This window comes from Anomaloglossus baeobatrachus, chromosome 1 (genome assembly GCF_048569485.1).
Source record: "Anomaloglossus baeobatrachus isolate aAnoBae1 chromosome 1, aAnoBae1.hap1, whole genome shotgun sequence".
Lineage (NCBI taxonomy): Eukaryota > Metazoa > Chordata > Amphibia > Anura > Aromobatidae > Anomaloglossus > Anomaloglossus baeobatrachus.
In genome coordinates this window covers 949,949,687-949,971,459 of record NC_134353.1, presented here as the reverse complement: position 1 = coordinate 949,971,459, position 21,773 = coordinate 949,949,687, and the positions used below count along the sequence as shown (strand labels likewise).

The 21,773-nt window shown below is 50.6% G+C and overlaps 1 protein-coding gene across 1 annotated transcript in view; it reads left to right on the top strand.

The window, feature by feature from the left end:
* The first annotated feature begins 8,932 nt into the window (after window positions 1-8,932).
* LOC142259134 (uncharacterized) overlaps window positions 8,933-21,773 on the top strand; it is a 145,656-nt gene continuing 132,815 nt past the window's right edge. Inside the window, exon 1 of the mRNA XM_075331670.1 lies at window positions 8,933-8,981. The gene's annotated coding sequence lies outside the window, so the exon portion shown is untranslated. The remainder of the gene's footprint in view (window positions 8,982-21,773) is intronic.

Below are 21,773 nucleotides of genomic sequence, written 5' to 3'. Positions count from 1 at the left end.
GGGGCTCCCGGATGTGGACCTAATGGCGTCTCGAATGAATGCCAAAATACGTCCCTTCATATCGCGGTCGAGAGACCCGCTAGCGTTAGGCTCCGACGCTCTAGTCTTTCCATGGTCGCAGTTCTGCATACCCTACATCTTCCCTCCGTTTCCTCTCATTCTGAGAGTAATCAAGAAAATCAAAGCGGAGGAAATTCTGGTGATCCTCGTGGCCCCGGACTGGCCCAGGAGGGCCTGGTACCCAGAGCTCCTCCAACTTCTCAGCGACACTCCCTGGCGTCTTCCCGACCGCCCGGATCTTCTGTTGCAAAGGCCAATATTCCACCAGAATTCGGCACAGCTGCATTTGACGGCGTGGCGCTTGAATCCCTGATTCTAGCCAGATCGGGGTTTTCTTCCAGGGTAGTTCATACTATGCTTAATGCTCGGAAGCCTTCCTCCGCCAGCATTTACCACAGGACCTGGAAGACCTATCTTGCCTTGTGTGACCGTCATGGTCGGTCACCCCTGACCTTTTCAATCCCTAACGTTCTTGCTTTTCTGCAAGACGGTCTGGACTCGGGTGTTGCTCTCAGTACCCTTAAAGGACAAGTTTCTGCCTTGTCGATTTTTTTTCCAGAAGCAGCTGGCTTCTCGCCCTCAGGTCCGTACCTTCCTTCAAGGGGTAGCGCATTTGGTCCCTCCTTATCGCCACCCCTTGGATGCCTGGGATCTGAATCTGGTTCTGGGAGTTCTTCAACTTCCTCCCTTCGAACCTCTGAGAGAAATCTCTCTTCAAAGACTATCTTGGAAAGTTGCCTTTTTAGTTGCTATCACCTCTATCAGGCGAGTGTCCGAACTGGCAGCTCTTTCCTGTCGTTCACCTTACTTGATATTCCATCATGATAAGGTGGTTCTTCGGCCTTCCCCTGCCTTCCTTCCGAAGGTCGTATCCTCTTTCCACCTGAACGAGGACATTGTGTTGCCGTCTTTCTGCCCGGCCCCGGTCCACTCCTTTGAGAAAGCCCTTCACAATCTGGATCTTGTCAGGGCTTTGCGGACCTACATTTCCAGGACAGCGCCATTGCGCAAGTCCGATGTCCTTTTCGTCCGCCCAGTAGGACACAAGAAGGGCAACCCAGCATCTAAATCCACGATTTCCCGATGGATCAGGACTGCCATCTGTGAGGCATACAAGGCACGAGGTGCCGTTCCCCCTCAATCTGTGCGTGCCCATTCTACACGGGCAGTGGGTGCCTCCTGGGCTATCCGCCATCAGGCATCGGCAGCCCAACTTTGCAAGGCCGCTACCTGGTCCAGTGTGCACACGTTCACTAAATTCTACAGAGTGCATACGCATGCCTCCGCGGATGCTGCTCTTGGAAGACAAGTTCTTCAGGCGGCAGTGGCCCATTTATAAGTGGCCACTGCTCGGTTCTGACAGTGTTTTCATATGAGTTCACTACTGTTGCAGTTGTTAGTCAGCTCTTAGCCTGACGTTATACACTGTTGTTAGTTCAGTTCCCACCCAGGGACTGCTTTGGGACGTCCCACTGTCTGTGTCGCCCAATGAAAAGGTAAGAAAGGAAAGGACATTTTTGTGTACTCACCGTAAAATGTTTTTCTTGGAGCCTTTCATTGGGGGACACAGCTCCCGCACTTGTGGTTTTGGTTATCCTTTTCCTACTGCTTTTACACCAAACTGGGCTAGTTCCCGCCTAGCCGGGGTTATATGCTGTGGGAGGAGGAGCTAACTCTTTTTTAAATCTAGTGTCAAGCCTCCCCTGGAGACAACATATAACCCACTGTCTGTGTCCCCCAATGAAAGGCTCCAAGAAAGACATTTTACGGTGAGTACACAAAAATTTCCTTTTTAGCTAAACATATGGACTATTATTGAACTCTTCACGTAAGCGAACAAAGAATATTATTTTCCTTACTGTAACTTTATTTTTTTGGCAACCATTTTACTCAATATAAATACATCTATTTAGTTTTTACATTTTTGAAGTTTGTCTTTCGTGCACCTTATCACGTATTTGAAGAAAAATATATTTTATGGATATATTTTTAACATAGACCCAGGGGATAATCTTGCCTGGAGGAGTATAATCTGGCCTAGGCCACTTTAACCCCGGGTATAGTGACCCCGGCAGTCATACCGCATCACCAAATCAGCCCAGAAAAGGAGAAAGAGGAAAAGGAAGAGGAGGAGAAAGAAGAGCTGCTGTGCTGTTGATGTTGGGTCAAATCAAACAGAAGAATCGTTGTCAGGAGCTTCCGGGACAGAAGCCACAGGTAGTTATCAACGACCGGACAATTAGTTCTCAGCCCCATAGGAAAAAAAGAAAAATTTTCAGGACAACAACTGCAATGCAAAGTGCCAATAAAGAGACCAAAGCAGCAAAGTGTGAAAAAACAAACTGTGTTATCTCAAAAGGTCCCACAATGAGTTTGTGGGGATTGTTATGCTACTTGTTTTCTTACAGCTCCATTCACACTGCGATTCTATTATATTTATATTTTTTTGTTTATACAGCGGAAACTGAGGTGCGGAGCGAGAGTGTAATCCACATCGTCACCTTCTCTTACCGCTACCGTGAGATTTAGGGCTCTTTTCCACTTGTGTACCGCTTCCAATGTGAGAGCATCGGAAGCGATATGCTAACGACTCTCTGTTGCGGGTGTCAGCCGAGGGTCATGCGACTGTGATGCAATCTTGCAATTGCACCACAGGAGTGGAGAAGATGGACGGAGCACTTTTTCCCCATCTCCTCTGCTGTCTGTCTCTGCGCGCACCGCACTACAGTCACATACCATGTGAGTACAGTGCGATGTTGGGATGTGTGAGCCAAGACTCACTGCAAAACGCAGCATGCTGTGATTACATCGAGAGCCCGATTCCTGTGGAGATATAACAGGAAAAAGGAAACTGCCTCATTGATTAACACTGATGCGAGTGCAATCAGATTTTTTATCGGATTGCACTTGTACAAGCAAATTGCAGTTGGAAAAGAGCCTGTATGTGCGCACTCTGGCTGTGTGCATAAGGTGCATTTTTGCTGTTTTTTTTTTTTATATATATGTATATATGTGTGTGTGTGTGTTTTTGCTTGTACATTTTTACAAATCTGCAAGAAAATCGTTATCGTTATGTCAGCGAAGTCTGTTAAGGAAATAATCTAATTTACAAAATCAGATTGTTATTATTATTGTTTGAATTTTTTACATCTAATATAGAATAACATTCAGACCTGTGTGGAGGCCATATTCAGTGTAATGTGCCTTTAAATATAAAATGATATATTACGTACTGGTGTATTACAAAATGTACGAGCCCTTATCTCTGAGAGTGGCCCCTCATGCACATGGTGTGATGAGGCATGACTCTGCATGTTCCACATTACATAGGTAGATATTAATAAGTCCCCAGACTATGTAAGGACGAGATATAGATCATCTTGGAACTTTCAGTATGCCAAGAATATTATCTTGGTAGCCATGTGAATCAGGTGGTCTCTGATTTACATGATATTCCAGAAGAACCAATCAGTATGATAGAAAACAAGGGTGTAACCAATCATTATGTGATAGTGATAAGATTGACCAATGTATGTTGGGGTACATTGACTTATATGTTAGAGCTTTTCAATAAAAATGCCCCCTCCCTCCCTCATTCCGGTATCTACTCATCTGAGGAACCACACGACGGTCATTGCTGACTTCCTCCTGCCGGCGAAGAATTCACTGGGCACGAGGCTCGTCTGATTGCCATAACAATTCTGAAAATCCTGAAGTGCTGCACATTACACACGCAGCTCCGCTCCATTCACATTACACACACACGCAGCTCCGCTCCATTCACATTACACACACACGGCTCCGCTCCATTCACATTACACACACACGTGGCTCTGCTCCATTCACATGACACACACACACGGCTCCGCTCCATTCACATTACACACACACACACGGCTCCGCTCCATTCACATTACACACAAGCGGCTCCACTCCATTCACATTACACACACACACGGCTCCGCTCCATTCACATTACACACACACACGGCTCCGCTCCATTCACATTACACACACGGCTCCGCTCCATTCACATTACACACACGGCTCCGCTCCATTCACATTACACACACACACGGCTCCGCTCCATTCACATTACACACACACACGGCTCCGCTCCATTCACATTACACACACACGGCTCCGCTCCATTCACATTACACACACGGCTCCGCTCCATTCACATTACACACACACACGGCTCCGCTCCATTCACATTACACACACGGCTCCGCTCCATTCACATTACACACACACACGGCTCCGCTCCATTCACATTACACACACACACGGCTCCGCTCCATTCACATTACACACACACGCAGCTCCGCTCCATTCACATTACACACACACGGCTCCGCTCCATTCACATTACACACACACGTGGCTCTGCTCCATTCACATGACACACACACACGGCTCCGCTCCATTCACATTACACACACACACACGGCTCCGCTCCATTCACATTACACACAAGCGGCTCCACTCCATTCACATTACACACACACACGGCTCCGCTCCATTCACATTACACACACACACGGCTCCGCTCCATTCACATTACACACACGGCTCCGCTCCATTCACATTACACACACGGCTCCGCTCCATTCACATTACACACACACACGGCTCCGCTCCATTCACATTACACACACACACGGCTCCGCTCCATTCACATTACACACACACGGCTCCGCTCCATTCACATTACACACACGGCTCCGCTCCATTCACATTACACACACACACGGCTCCGCTCCATTCACATTACACACACGGCTCCGCTCCATTCACATTACACACACACACGGCTCCGCTCCATTCACATTACACACACACACGGCTCCGCTCCATTCACATTACACACACACACGGCTCCGCTCCATTCACATTACACACACACACGGCTCCGCTCCATTCACATTACACACACACACACACACGGCTCCGCTCCATTCACATTAAACATACACACGGCTCCGCTCCATTCACATTACACACAAGCGGCTCCGCTCCATTCACATTACACACAAGCGGCTCCACTCCATTCACATTACACACACACACGGCTCCGCTCCATTCACATTACACACACACACGGCTCCGCTCCATTCACATTACACACACGGCTCCGCTCCATTCACATTACACACACGGCTCCGCTCCATTCACATTACACACACGGCTCCGCTCCATTCACATTACACACACGGCTCCGCTCCATTCACATTACACACAAGGCTCCGCTCCATTCACATTACACACACACAAGGCTCCGCTCCATTCACATTACACACACACACGGCTCCGCTCCATTCACATTACACACACACACGGCTCCGCTCCATTCACATTACACACACGGCTCCGCTCCATTCACATTACACACACGGCTCCGCTCCATTCACATTACACACACACACGGCTCCGCTCCATTCACATTACACACACACACGGCTCCGCTCCATTCACATTACACACACACACGGCTCCGCTCCATTCACAGTACACACACACACGGCTCTGCTCCATTCACATTACACACACATACACACGGCTCCGCTCCATTCACATTACACACACGGCTCCGCTCCATTCACATTACACACACGGCTCCGCTCCATTCACATTACACACACACACGGCTCCGCTCCATTCACATTACACACACACGGCTCCGCTCCATTCACATTACACACACGGCTCCGCTCCATTCACATTACACACACACACGGCTCCGCTCCATTCACATTACACACACACACGGCTCCGCTCCATTCACATTACACACACACACGGCTCCGCTCCATTCACATTACACACACACACGGCTCCGCTCCATTCACATTACACACACACACGGCTCCGCTCCATTCACATTACACACACACACGGCTCCGCTCCATTCACATTACACACACACACACGGCTCCGCTCCATTCACATTAAACATACACACGGCTCCGCTCCATTCACATTACACACAAGCGGCTCCGCTCCATTCACATTACACACAAGCGGCTCCACTCCATTCACATTACACACACACGGCTCCGCTCCATTCACATTACACACACACACGGCTCCGCTCCATTCACATTACACACACGGCTCCGCTCCATTCACATTACACACACGGCTCCGCTCCATTCACATTACACACACGGCTCCGCTCCATTCACATTACACACACGGCTCCGCTCCATTCACATTACACACACGGCTCCGCTCCATTCACATTACACACAAGGCTCCGCTCCATTCACATTACACACACACACGGCTCCGCTCCATTCACATTACACACACACACGGCTCCGCTCCATTCACATTACACACACGGCTCCGCTCCATTCACATTACACACACGGCTCCGCTCCATTCACATTACACACACGGCTCCGCTCCATTCACATTACACACACACACACGGCTCCGCTCCATTCACATTACACACACATACACGGCTCTGCTCCATTCACATTACACACACAGCTCCACTCCATTCACATTACACACACAGCTCCGCTCCATTCACATTACACACACACACGGCTCCGCTCCATTCACATTACACACACGGCTCCGCTCCATTCACATTACACACACACACGGCTCCGCTCCATTCACATTACACACACACACGGCTCCGCTCCATTCACATTACACACACACACGGCTCCGCTCCATTCACATTACACACACACACACGGCTCCGCTCCATTCACATTACACACACACACGGCTCCGCTCCATTCACATTACACACACACACGGCTCCGCTCCATTCACATTAAACATACACACGGCTCCGCTCCATTCACATTACACACAAGCGGCTCCGCTCCATTCACATTACACACAAGCGGCTCCACTCCATTCACATTACACACACACACGGCTCCGCTCCATTCACATTACACACACACACGGCTCCGCTCCATTCACATTACACACACGGCTCCGCTCCATTCACATTACACACACGGCTCCGCTCCCTTCACATTACACACACGGCTCCGCTCCATTCACATTACACACACGGCTCCGCTCCATTCACATTACACACACGGCTCCGCTCCATTCACATTACACACACGGCTCCGCTCCATTCACATTACACACAAGGCTCCGCTCCATTCACATTACACACACACACGGCTCCGCTCCATTCACATTACACACACACACGGCTCCGCTCCATTCACATTACACACACACGGCTCCGCTCCATTCACATTACACACACGGCTCCGCTCCATTCACATTACACACACACACGGCTCCGCTCCATTCACATTACACACACACACGGCTCCGCTCCATTCACATTACACACACACACGGCTCCGCTCCATTCACATTACACACACACACGGCTCCGCTCCATTCACATTACACACACACACGGCTCCGCTCCATTCACATTACACACACACACGGCTCTGCTCCATTCACATTACACATACACACGGCTCCGCTCCATTCACATTACACACAAGCGGCTCCGCTCCATTCACATTACACACAAGCGGCTCCACTCCATTCACATTACACACACACACGGCTCCGCTCCATTCACATTACACACACACACGGCTCCGCTCCATTCACATTACACACACGGCTCCGCTCCATTCACATTACACACACGGCTCCGCTCCATTCACATTACACACAGGGCTCCGCTCCATTCACATTACACACACATACACGGCTCCGCTCCATTCACATTACACACACACACACGGCTCCGCTCCATTCACATTACACACACATACACGGCTCTGCTCCATTCACATTACACACACGGCTCTGCTCCATTCACATTACACATACACACGGCTCCGCTCCATTCACATTACACACAAGCGGCTCCTCTCCATTCATATTACACACACGGCTCCGCTTCATTCACATTACACACACACACGGCTCCGCTCCATTCACATTACACACACACACGGCTCCGCTCTATTCACATTACACACACACATGCTTGTAGAAGGATAAGGCACAGCCAATATAGTGGAGGTATATTGAGGTGCACTTGTTGGTTTCCAAACCGTAAGTCAATCAAATAGGTACAAGGCACTCTCAAAGGTTAATTTTCATAAATTTATTCCAAAAGTCTAAAACATGTGACGTTTCAGCCACTAGGTGGCCTTCATCAGACAACTGGTATCATAAACTGGCCAAAATTGGAGTGTCAAGGCAGCGGTGTCCACGCAGCATAGCGGTGGACACCGCTGCCTTGACACTCCAATTTTGGCCAGTTTATGATACCAGTTGTCTGATGAAGGCCACCTAGTGGCTGAAACGTCACATTTTTTAGACTTTTGGAATAAATTTATGACAATTAACCCTTGAGAGTGCCTTGTACCTATTTGATTACACACACACACACACACACACGGCTCTGCTCCATTCACATGACACATGAGATACGATGACACTCAACGGACTAAATTATTCTTTAAGTTTTAAGTCCTATCTGTCAGGTTAGCGCGAATTTTAATATGCACTTATTTCACATATGTGTTTTTTAACTTTAAATATTTGTCTCTTTTTAGCTCCCTATGATGAATATAGCCTCGCCAAAACCACCATTTAAACTAAAGAATGATGAACCCCCTGGGAGATGTATTTTGAAGGAACCCAACGTGTCACAAGGCCAAAATGAATTTTTTAGAGCATGTTCTTTATATATGATAAATGCTATTCTTATCTATGATGAATTTTATAAACGTATTGTGAAGATGTATGAATAGCGAACCTGTTTATATTCATAAGACACATGCTTTGGGCTTGACACACACCCACCCCTGGAGCAGCCCCTGATCATGTGACTGATCACATGACGGTGACATCACACAGGTCCTGTGAGCACAGGTGGTGCCGGCTCTGAGGAGGAGGTCAGTGCATGTTCTCCGAGCTCCAGACATCTCCTCACCCCGAACTACAGGAGAGAGCGACAGACCCCGCACTACACATGAGGGAGAGAGCGCGACAGACCCCTCACTACACATGAGGGAGAGAGAGCGACAGACCCCGCACTACACATGATGGAGAGAGAGCGACAGACCCCGCACTACACATGAGGGAGAGAGAGAGCGACAGACCCCGCACTACACATGAGGGAGAGAGAGAGCGACAGACCCCGCACTACACATGAGGGAGAGAGAGCGACAGACCCCGCACTACACATGAGAGAGAGAGAGCGACAGACCCCGCACTACACATGAGGGAGAGAGAGCGACAGACCCCGCACTACACATGAGGGAGAGAGAACGACAGACCCCGCACTACACATGAGGGAGAGAGAGCGACAGACCCCGCACTACACATGAGGGAGAGAGAGAGACAGACCCCGCATTACACATGAGGGAGAGAGAGAGACAGACCCTGCACTACACATGGGGGAGAGAGACCCCCGCACTACACATGAGGGAGAGAGAGACAGACCCCGCACTACACATGAGGGAGAGAGCGACAGACCCCGCACTACACATGGGGGAGAGAGAGCGACAGACCCCGCACTACACATGAGGGAGAGAGAGCGACAGACCCCGCACTACACATGAGGGAGAGAGAGCGACAGACCCCGCACTACACATGAGAGAGAGAGCGACAGACCCCGCACTACACATGAGGGAGAGAGCGACAGACCCCGCACTACACATGAGGGAGAGAGAGCGACAGACCCCGCACTACACATGAGGGAGAGAGAGCGACAGACCCCGTACTACACATGAGGGAGAGAGAGTGACAGACCCCGCACTACACATGAGGGAGAGAGAGCGACAGACCCCGCACTACATATGGAGGAGAGAGAGCGACAGACCCCGCACTACACATGGAGGAGAGAGAGCGACAGACCCCACACTACACATGGAGGAAGGAGAGCGACAGACCCCGCACTACACATGGAGGAAGGAGAGCGACAGACCCCGCACTACACATGAGGGAGAGAGAGAGACAGACCCCGCACTACACATGAGGGAGAGAGAGCGACAGACCCCGCACTACACATGAGGGAGAGAGAGCGACAGACCCCGCACTACACATGGAGGAGAGAGAGAGCGACAGACCCCGTACTACACATGGGGGAGAGAGAGCGACAGACCCCGCACTACACATGAGGGAGAGAGAGACAGACCCCGCACTACACATGAGGGGAGAGAGAGCGACAGACCCCGCACTACACATGAGGGAGAGAGCGACAGACCCCGCACTACACATGAGGGAGAGAGAGCGACAGACCCCGCACTACACATGAGGGAGAGAGCGACAGACCCCGCACTACACATGAGGGAGAGAGCGACAGACCCCGCACTACACATGAGGGAGAGAGAGCGTCAGACCCCGCACTACACATGAGGGAGAGAGAGCGACAGGCCCCGCACTACACATGAGGGAGAGAGCGACAGACCCCGCACTACACATGAGGGAGAGAGCGACAGACCCCGCACTACACATGGAGGAGAGAGCGACAGACCCCGCACTACACATGAGGGAGAGAGAGAGCGACAGACTCCGCACTGCACATGAGGGAGAGAGAGCGACAGACCCCGCACTACACATGGAGGAGAGAGAGCGACAGACCCTGCACTACACATGAGGGAGAGAGAGTGACAGACCCCGCACTACACATGAGGGAGAGAGCGACAGACCCCGCACTACACATGAGGGAGAGAGACCCCGCACTACACATGAGGGAGAGAGCGACAGACCCCACACTACACATGAGGAGAGAGCGACAGACCCCGCACTACACATGAGGGAGAGAGAGTGACAGACCCCGCACTACACATGAGGGAGAGAGAGACAGACCCCGCACTACACATGAGGGAGAGAGCGACAGACCCCGCACTACACATGAGGAAGAGAGAGCGACAGACCCCGCACTACACATGAGGGAGAGAGAGTGACAGACCCCGCACTACACATGAGGGAGAGAGAGTGACAGACCCCGCACTACACATGAGGGAGAGAGAGCGACAGACCCCGCACTACACATGAGGGAGAGAGAGTGACAGACCCCGCACTACACATGAGGGAGAGAGAGCGACAGACCCCGCACTACACATGAGGGAGAGAGAGTGACAGACCCCGCACTACACATGAGGGAGAGAGAGCGACAGACCCCGCACTACACATGAGGGAGAGAGAGCGACAGACCCCGCACTACACATGAGGGAGAGAGAGCGACAGACCCCGCACTACACATGAGGGAGAGAGAGAGTGACAGACCCCGCACTACACATGAGGGAGAGAGAGACAGACCCCGCACTACACATGAGGGAGAGAGCGACAGACCCCGCACTACACATGAGGGAGAGAGAGACAGACCCCGCACTACACATGAGGGAGAGAGCGACAGACCCCGCACTACACATGAGGGAGAGAGAGCGACAGACCCCGCACTACACATGAGGGAGAGAGAGCGACAGACCCCGCACTACACATGAGGGAGAGAGAGCGACAGACCCCGCACTACACATGAGGGAGAGAGAGCGACAGACCCCGCACTACACATGAGGGAGAGAGAGCGACAGACCCCGCACTACACATGAGAGAGAGAGAGCGACAGACCCCGTACTACACATGAGGGAGAGAGAGCGACAGACCCCGCACTACACATGAGGGAGAGAGAGACAGACCCCGCACTACACATGAGGGAGAGAGCGACAGACCCCGCACTACACATGGAGGAGAGAGAGCGACAGACCCCACACTACACATGGAGGAAGGAGAGCGACAGACCCCGCACTACACATGAGGGAGAGAGAGCGACAGACCCCGCACTACACATGAGGGAGAGAGAGCGACAGACCCCGCACTACACATGGAGGAGAGAGAGAGCGACAGACCCCGTACTACACATGGGGGAGAGAGAGCGACAGACCCCGCACTACACATGAGGGAGAGAGAGCGACAGACCCCACACTACACATGGAGGAAGGAGAGCGACAGACCTCGCACTACACATGGGGGAGAGAGAGCGACAGACCCCACACTACACATGGGGGGGAGAGAGAGAGCGACAGACCCCGCACTACACATGGAGGAGAGATAGTGACTGACCCCACACTACACATGGGGGAGAGAGAGCGACAGACCCCGCACTACACATGGAGGAGAGAGAGCGACAGACCCCGCACTACACATGGAGGAGAGAGAGCGACAGACCCCACACTACACATGGAGGAAGGAGAGCGACAGACCCCGCACTACACATGAGGGAGAGAGAGCGACAGACCCCGCACTACACATGAGGGAGAGAGAGCGACAGACCCCGCACTACACATGAGGGAGAGAGAGCGACAGACCCCGCACTACACATGAGGGAGAGAGAGCGACAGACCCCGCACTACACATGAGGGAGAGAGAGCGACAGACCCCGTACTACACATGAGGGAGAGAGAGCGACAGACCCTGCACTACACATGAGGGAGAGAGAGCGACAGACCCCACACTACACATGAGGGAGAGAGAGCGACAGACCCCGCACTACACATGGAGGAGAGAGAGCGACAGACCCCGTACTACACATGGGGGAGAGAGAGCGACAGACCCCGCACTACACATAAGGGAGAGAGAGCGACAGACCCCGCACTACACATGAGGGAGAGAGAGCGACAGACCCCGCACTACATATGGAGGAGAGAGAGCGACAGACCCCGCACTACACATGGAGGAGAGAGAGCGACAGACCCCACACTACACATGGAGGAAGGAGAGCGACAGACCTCGCACTACAAATGGGGGAGAGAGAGCGACAGACTCCGCACTACACATGGAGGAGAGAGAGCGACAGACCCCGCACTACACATGGAGGAGAGAGAGCGACAGACCCCACACTACATATGGAGGAGAGAGAGCGACAGACCCCGCACTACACATGGAGGAGAGAGAGCGACAGACCCCGCACTACATATGGAGGAGAGAGAGCGACAGACCCCGCACTACACATGGAGGAGAGAGAGCGACAGACCCCCGCACTACACATGGAGGAGAGAGAGCGACAGACCCCGCACTACACATGGAGGAGAGAGAGCGACAGACCCCACACTACACATGGAGGAAGGAGAGCGACAGACCTCGCACTACACATGAGGGAGAGAGAGCGACAGACCCCACACTACACATGGGGGGGAGAGAGAGAGCAACAGACCCTGCACTACACATAGGGGGGGAGAGAGAGAGCGACAGACCCCGCACTACACATGGAGGAGAGATAGTGACTGACCCCACACTACACATGGGGGAGAGAGAGCGACAGACCCCGCACTACACATGGAGGAGAGAGAGCGACAGACCCTGCACTACACATGGAGGAGAGAGAGCGACAGACCCCACACTACACATGGAGGAAGGAGAGCGACAGACCCCGCACTACACATGAGGGAGAGAGAGCGACAGACCCCGTACTACACATGAGGGAGAGAGAGCGACAGACCCTGCACTACACATGAGGGAGAGAGAGCGACAGACCCCGCACTACACATGAGGGAGAGAGAGCGACAGACCCCGCACTACACATGGAGGAGAGAGAGAGCGACAGACCCTGTACTACACATGGGGGAGAGAGAGCGACAGACCCCGCACTACACATGAGGGAGAGAGAGCGACAGACCCTGCACTACACATGAGGGAGAGAGAGCGACAGACCCTGCACTACATATGGAGGAGAGAGAGCGACAGACCCCGCACTACACATGGAGGAGAGAGAGCGACAGACCCCGCACTACAAATGGGGGAGAGAGAGCGACAGACTCCGCACTACACATGGAGGAGAGAGAGCGACAGACCCCGCACTACACATGGAGGAGAGAGAGCGACAGACCCCACACTACATATGGAGGAGAGAGAGCGACAGACCCCGCACTACACATGGAGGAGAGAGAGCGACAGACCCCGCACTACACATGAGGGAGAGAGAGCGACAGACCCCGCACTACACATGGAGGAGAGAGAGCGACAGACCCCCGCACTACACATGGAGGAGAGAGAGCGACAGACCCCGCACTACACATGGAGAAGAGAGAGCGACAGACCCCACACTACACATGGAGGAGAGAGAGCGACAGACCCCGCACTACACATGGAGGAGAGAGAGCGACAGACACCCGCACTACACATGGAGGAGAGAGAGCGACAGACCCCGCACTACACATGGAGAAGAGAGAGCGACAGACCCCACACTACACATGGAGGAAGGAGAGCGACAGACCTCGCACTACACATGGGGGAGAGAGAGCGACAGACCCCACACTACACATGGGGGGGAGAGAGAGAGCAACAGACCCTGCACTACACATAGGGGGGGAGAGAGAGAGCGACAGACCCCGCACTACACATGGAGGAGAGATAGTGACTGACCCCACACTACACATGGGGGAGAGAGAGCGACAGACCCCGCACTACACATGGAGGAGAGAGAGCGAAAGACCCCGCACTACACATGGAGGAGAGAGAGCGACAGACCCCGCACTACACATGGAGGAGAGAGAGCGACAGACCCCGCACTACACATGGAAGAGAGAGAGCGACAGACCCCGCACTACACATGGAGGAGAGAGAGCGACAGACCCCGCACTACACATGGGGGAGAGAGAGCGACACACCACGCACTACACATGGAGGAGAGAGCGTGACAGACCCCACACTACACATGGGGGGAGAGAGCGACAGACCCCGCACAACACATGGGAGAGAGAGCGACAGACCCCGCACTACACATGGAGGAGAGAGAGACAGACCCCACACTACATATGGGGGGAGAGAGCGATGGACCCCGCACTACACATGGAGTATTGGTGCAGCACATCGGTTCAATGGTGCATATACTAAGTGGAAGAAAAGGGGATTTTTTTTATATTTAGGTCAGGAAGTTTATTACAGCCTAGATAGGTCCATCAGGGTCTTCTCTATCATTATCTTGATTGATAAAGCCATCGGGTTGCTTGTCTTCCTCTCCATTTTGTTCCTTCTATTTTTCCGGGCTTAATGTTCTCGTCCAGTGATTGCTGTCTTCGTATCGTGTAGACAAGTCATAGGTTGGTGATCTTTGCTATGAGTGAAATGTCTGGCTTGATTTGTTCAGAGTTGACTTGTTTCTTCTTTTTGCCATTCATGGTATTGATAACCTCCTTCTCCAGCACCACATTTGGAAGGAGTTGATTCGTCTTCTGTCTTGTTTCTTTATTGTTCTAGTTTTGCATCCATATGTGACTACAGAAAAGACCAGACTATGTACAAGTTGTGTCTTCATCACTAGTGAAATCTTGCTTGATTTGAGGACATTGTCCAGTCACTTCATTGTTGATTTGACCATAGCTATTCTCCTATTGACTTTCGGTGTCGTCACTGCATCTTGAGTGATCATTGATCTTAGTAGGTACTAGGTTGAAGTCATTTACAACTTACAGTTCGTTGCCATCCATATCAAATGTGTCCTGGTCGTACGTGGCAGTAGTCCATATCTTTGTCTTCTTTGTATTGAGGAGTCCATTGTTTGAGCTTTTCATCTTGATACTCGACTTGATACTTGACAGTAAAGCTGGGGTCACACTAAACGACAGCGACAACGACGTCGCTGTTACGTCACCATTTTCTGTGACGTAGCAGCGACCTTGTAAGTCTCTGTTATGATCGCTGCTTAGCTGTCAAACACAGCAGCCGAAGCAGCGATCATAACGACACGCGTCGCTGTGCTGCAACATGTGCAGAGAGCAGGGAGTCGCGCACACTGAGCGCTGGCTCCCTGCTCTCCTAGCAACAGTACACATCGGGTTAATTACACGATGTGTACTGCAGCTACATGTGCAGAGAGCAGGGAACCGCGCACACTGCTTAGCGCTGGCTCCTTGCTCTCCTAGCTACAGTACACATCGGGTTAATTACACGATGTGTACTGCAGCTACATGTGCAGAGAGCAGGAGCCGGCGCTGGCAGCGTGAGAGCGGCCAAGGCTTGTAACGAAGGTAAATATCGGGTAACCACCTTGGTTACCCGATGTTTACCTTGGTTACAGCTTACCGCAGCTGCCAGACGCCGGCTCCTGCTCCCTGCTCGCTTCATTTCGTCGCTCTCTCACTGTCACACACAGCGATCTGTGCGTCACAGCGAGAGAGCGACGACCAAAAAATGAAGCTGGACATTCAGCAACGAGCGGCGACCTCACAGCAGGGGCCAGGTCGTTGCTGGATGTCACACACAGCGACAGCGACGGGACGTCGCTGCAATGTCACAGAAAATGGTGTCGTAGCAGCAACGTCGTTGTCGTTGTCGCTGTGTTTGACACCACCTTAATAATTCGTTCTTATCATCTACACTTGTTGCTATCAATGTAAAATTAATACATCTAGTTATCAAATATTTCATAGTAAGACATATACGTTCATAGTTCTGTTTATGTTGGAGGGCATAGGTTATTAATAAAGTTTATAAGGGTAAATATGCCCATATTGAATATACTTGAGTGCTGAGCATGAAGGGATATATTTAAATCCTTCCCGAAGCTTTCCGAAGTTTCCAGAAGGTTACGTAATATGGAACTATATTCAACTGTGTTACACTAGAATGCCCTATATGGTTTGAACAGCTGGTATATAATGCACGATGGAGGGGGCTACGGGGCGCTCCTCCACACTGCCTGCTGTGAGAAGACTCCAGTGCTGCAATACATGCTGTCCAAGAGATGACATCTCCTGCCATGCTATTCTGGAACCTAAGAAAGTTGGGTAAAGACTTCCCATAGATCATTATGGACTAAATGAACTCTTTGCGTAATCTATCAAAGTATATTATTTTTCCTTTCTGTAACTGAACCCTGGCAACCATTTTTAAATAGATAAAATACATTTATTTTTTACATCTTTGGAAGTTCTTTCTTTCATGCGGCTTTATGTATTTGAAGAAAAAAATATATTTAAGAGTATATTTTTTAACATCTGCGTATTTAAGATTGTTGATGATTTGTCCAGCTTCTGCATATAAATTGAAGAGAAATAGTGACAGGACGCCGCCTTGCCTGAAAGCCTCGCTCTACTTTGAACTATGCCGTGTTACCGTCCTCTGTGATGCCTCTTTGTCGATATAAAGATTCCTGATGAGGCTGATCAGATGGTTTGGCACACCCATATTCAAAATTTCTGGTGATCAACAAGGTCAATGGCTTTGCTGTAGTTGATGAAGCAAAAATAGATCTCCTTGTTATTTTCTCTTGGCATTTTTTTATCATCCATCTAATTTTAGCAATTACATTTCTTGTTTCTCTGGCTGCTCTTGGTCTCAGTAAAGTCGTAGCCATCTTTGTGGGATCTTCAGTAGTATTTTGCTGGCATGAAGGTGACACGCCCTCGCCAGGACCGTGGTGGTTACTCGTAACCGGGCCGGTGTAGGGAGGGATTGATTGGATGTCACAGCGGCCAAGCCCAATTTCGTGACCCCGGCTGTGTCAATAAAGATGAACGGAGGGGGTATTTACAGGAGAGTTGAGTTTATTCGTGACACCACCGGTGCTATGCGGCCAATATAGGAGCCACCACTGCGGGAGGTGTCCGCTGGGGAAGATGATGGAGCAGCTTAGTTGGTATAGCTCTCCACAGGCAGAGCCAGGATCCCCAGGGATGATGAGGGTGGTAGTCTCCGCTGCCGTGCAGACAGGCGAGGATGGTGGCGCAGGAAAGATCAGACGACACAGGGTTGCAGTCAAGTGCTTTTACTCACTCAGATGTTCACATAGATGACACGTGACCGCCTCTGGAGTACTGAGCTTCGTCGTGATGGACTCCAGCCAATCCTGGATAGTTCGGAGGTCAAGGCTGATGCACTGTTTTATGTGTCTTTCCTGCTTGTGCTCCCTCCACCACAATGCTTTGGTCAGTGGAGCGGGTCTCGGGTGCCTGACGCACTTCCCGTGAGCCCCAGAATCCCTTCTTTTCTTGTTCCCGGGTCGAGCTGCCCTAGCTCCAAACCACTGGTCTTTTGGACTGCTGCATGTCCTGCGCCAATCCGTTCGGCTTCCTGTCCGTGATGGTTCTCTTCTAGCCCTGTTGTAATCGGCTGCTCCCCTTAACTACACTCTGCCCTCCGGGTGTCTGGACTAGTGGGCAGGAGGTCCCATACCTTATGATGGCCACCCCCAGCATCCTAACCTAACCCAGTCTCAGTGGGAGAGCTGCTAAAGGGAGTGTTGTGTGACTTGTGAGCATACCGGTGGATGACCTCCTCCATACCCGGAATGGAATACTACACCTCAGCTGAGATGCAGTATCCCTGTGGTAACTGAAGCCTCAGGGGCGCCACAAAGGAATAAGCACAATAGTTCGATAGTTTCCATAGTCCCTTCTTTAGAATAGGAATAAACACCAAACTTGTCCAGTCTTTGGGCCATTTATGAGTTGTGTATATCTGTTGACACAGACGTATGATGACATCAACTGCTGCTTCAGAAAACTTTATTACCTCTATTGGAATATTGTCATATCCGGGTTCTTTGATTTTTTGACAGAAGCTTTGACAGATGTTTGGTTCGCAATCAATTCCAGTCTTCATTTCTTCCCGTATCACTGAGTTATTTTTGTAGATATGCTTTGTGTATTCTTTCCATCTTTCCTTTATCTGTTCTGGCTCAGTTAGTTTGTTTCCGTTGGCTCCTTTCAACATTTCCACTCTTGGTTGAAACTTTCATTGTATAGCTTTTTATCTTTTGGTGCCATCCTGGTCTTGCCCTTCAGATGTTCATTTTCTATCTCTGTTCACATCTTTTAGTAATAAAGTTCTTCAAGAAAGTCTGCTTGAATGGCTCTCTTTAGTCTTTGACTGATGTTGCTTGCGTCCTGCTTGTTATCTTTTGCCATTCGTCTTTCTTCAATGATCTCTAGGGTCTCTTCTGTTAGCCATGGCTGCAGGGGTATCTTCTGCCTCTTTATTGTCTTTCAGGCTTCTTCAGTAGTAATATTCTTTATACGTGTCCATAATTCCTCATCCTTTCTTTCATTTGTGTCCAATGATATAAATCGCAGACCATTGCAAAAAACGTCAGGTACAGTGGAGGAAAAAAGTATTTAGTCAGCCACAAATTGTGCAATTTCTTCCACTTATAAAGATGAGATTTGCCTGTAATTAACATCACAGGTATACCACAACTATGAGAAACAAAATGAGAAAACAAATGCAGAAAATCACCTTCTCTGATTTGGCAAGATTTTTTTGAAAATTTATGGTGGAAAATGAGTATTTAGTTACCTAAAACATGCAAGATTTCTGGTTCTCACAGACCTGTAACTTATTCTTTAAGAGGCTCCTCTGTCCTCCACTCAATACCTGTAGTATTGGCACTTGTTTGAACTTGTTATCAGCATAAAAGACACCTGTCCACAACCTCAAACAGTCACACTCCAAACTCCACTATGGTAAAGACCAGGAGCTGTCAAAGGACACCATAAACAAAATTGTAGCCCTGCACCAGGCTGGGAAGACTGAATCTGCAATAGGCAAGCAGCTTGGTGTGATGAAATAAACTGTTGGAGTAATAATAAGAAAATGAAAGACAAACAAGACCACTGATAATCTCCCTCGATCTGGGGCTCCACACAAGATCTCACCCTGTGGGTTCAAAATGATCACAAGAACGGTGAGCAGAAATCCCAGAACCACACGGGGGACCTAGTAAATGACCTGCATAAAGCTGGGACCACCGTAACAAAGGTTACCATCAGTAACACACTATGCCGCCAGGGACTCAGATCCTGCAGCGCCATACGTGTCCCCCTGCTTAAGCCAGTACATGTCCGGACCTGTCTGAAGTTTGCTAGAGAGCATTTGGATTATCCAGAAGAGTATTGGGAGAATGTCATATGGTCTGATGAAACCAAAGTAGAACTGTTTGGTAGAAACACAACTCGTGTTTGGAGGAGACAGAATGCTGAGTTGCATCCAAAGAACACCATACATACTGTGAAGCATGGGGGTGGCAACATCGTGCTTTTGGGCTGTTTCTCTGCAAAGGGAAGACGACTGATCCATGTATATGAAAGAATGAATGGGGCCATGTATTGTGAGATTTTGAATGGAAGCTTCTGGAGCACCCCACGGGGCCGGGGTTTTACTCGTCACCGGGCTGGTGAGAGTCAGGGATGTCACAGGTGTCCCTGCCCGGTTTCATGACCCTGAGGTGTCCACAAAAAGGGTATGGATGATGGGATGATGATAAAGGGGTTGAGGATGTTAGGAGTAGTTGTCTCGTGACTCCACCTGTGGTGTACGGCCAGGGATTAGCCGCCGTTGTGGGTGCTGTCCTCTGGAGGTAGATGGTGTCGCAGCTCGGATGATTCAGCTCCCCAGTGGTGGAGCTAGGCCTCAGGGAGGATGATTGTGGTAGTAGTGGTCGTTGGCGCCGGAGCACGGGACGCTGGCAATGATGGGCTGACATAGTGGATGCGGTTCAAAGTCTTTATTCACTGTTGGTCGTCACCCTCGGAGTGGTGTTTTCCGCTGCAATGGGCCCCAGCTGATCCCGGGTAAGTCAGAGGCCACCACTGGTGTTGTGAACTGAGAGACCTTCCTTTCTGCGCTCTTTAGTGTGGATCCCCTAGCTTGAAATTACTTGGGGACCCCATGTCCTTGAGTTTAGTTCCAGTCCCGTCTGCAGGCAGCGTGAGTCCTTTCTTGGGCCTGACCGTGATTTGGACTCTGAGCTCTATACACCACTGTGCTCCGGGATCCTGTGGTGGCCAGAGGGACGTGAAATCCCCGTCTGGCAGATTCTGGTGGCACAACTGAAGTGTACGCCACCTTAGGGCTCTGCACTCTAACTGTGCTGGTGCTGAGGTAGCTACTCAGCTCTACCTCCAGCTACCATGTTGCTCCTCTGTCTCTCCAGGACACCCGGTCGTCTTCTGCTTCTTCCAGTCGGGCCGGTCTCAACTGAGAGAGCTCTGAAGTACTCCTCGCAGTGACCGTTTTGTTCAGTGTCCCAGACTAATCTGACCTAAAAGTCTGTGTGTTCTCTAACTTCCCTCATGCTGCCCCCACCTTCCTGATGACTCATTAGAGCTGGGGAAATCCCGTTGCTATGGTGACCACCTCTAGCCCAGTTCCAGTGGGAAAGCATCTGAGCTATGTGTGTTGTGTAAGTGAACATCAGCGGTTAATCTCTTCCTTACCTGGGATAAATACTGCACCTTAAGTGAGATGCAATACACTGTGGCAACTGAAGCCTCAGGGGTGCCACACCTTCCATCAACAAGGGCATTGAAGATGAAACGTGGCTGGGTCTTTCAGCATGATAATGATCCTAAGCACACCGCCAGGGCAATGAAGGAGTAGCTTCGTAAGAAGCATATAAATGTCCTGGAGTGGCCAAGCAAGTCTTCAGATCTCAATCCCATAGAAAACCTTTGGAGGGAGTTTGAAGTCCGTGTTTCCCAGCGACCGGCCCAAAACATCACGGCTCCAGAGGAGATCTGCATGAAGGAATGGGCCAACTTACCACCAACAGTGTGTGCCAACCTTGTGAAGACGTGCAGAAAACATTTGACCTCTGTCATTGCCAACAAAGGATATATAACAAAATGTTGAGATGAACTTTTGTTATGGACCAGATTCTTATTTTCCACCATAATTTGCAAAAACAAATCTTCCAAATCAGACAAGCTGATCTTCTGGATTTGTTTTCTCATTTTGACTCTCATACA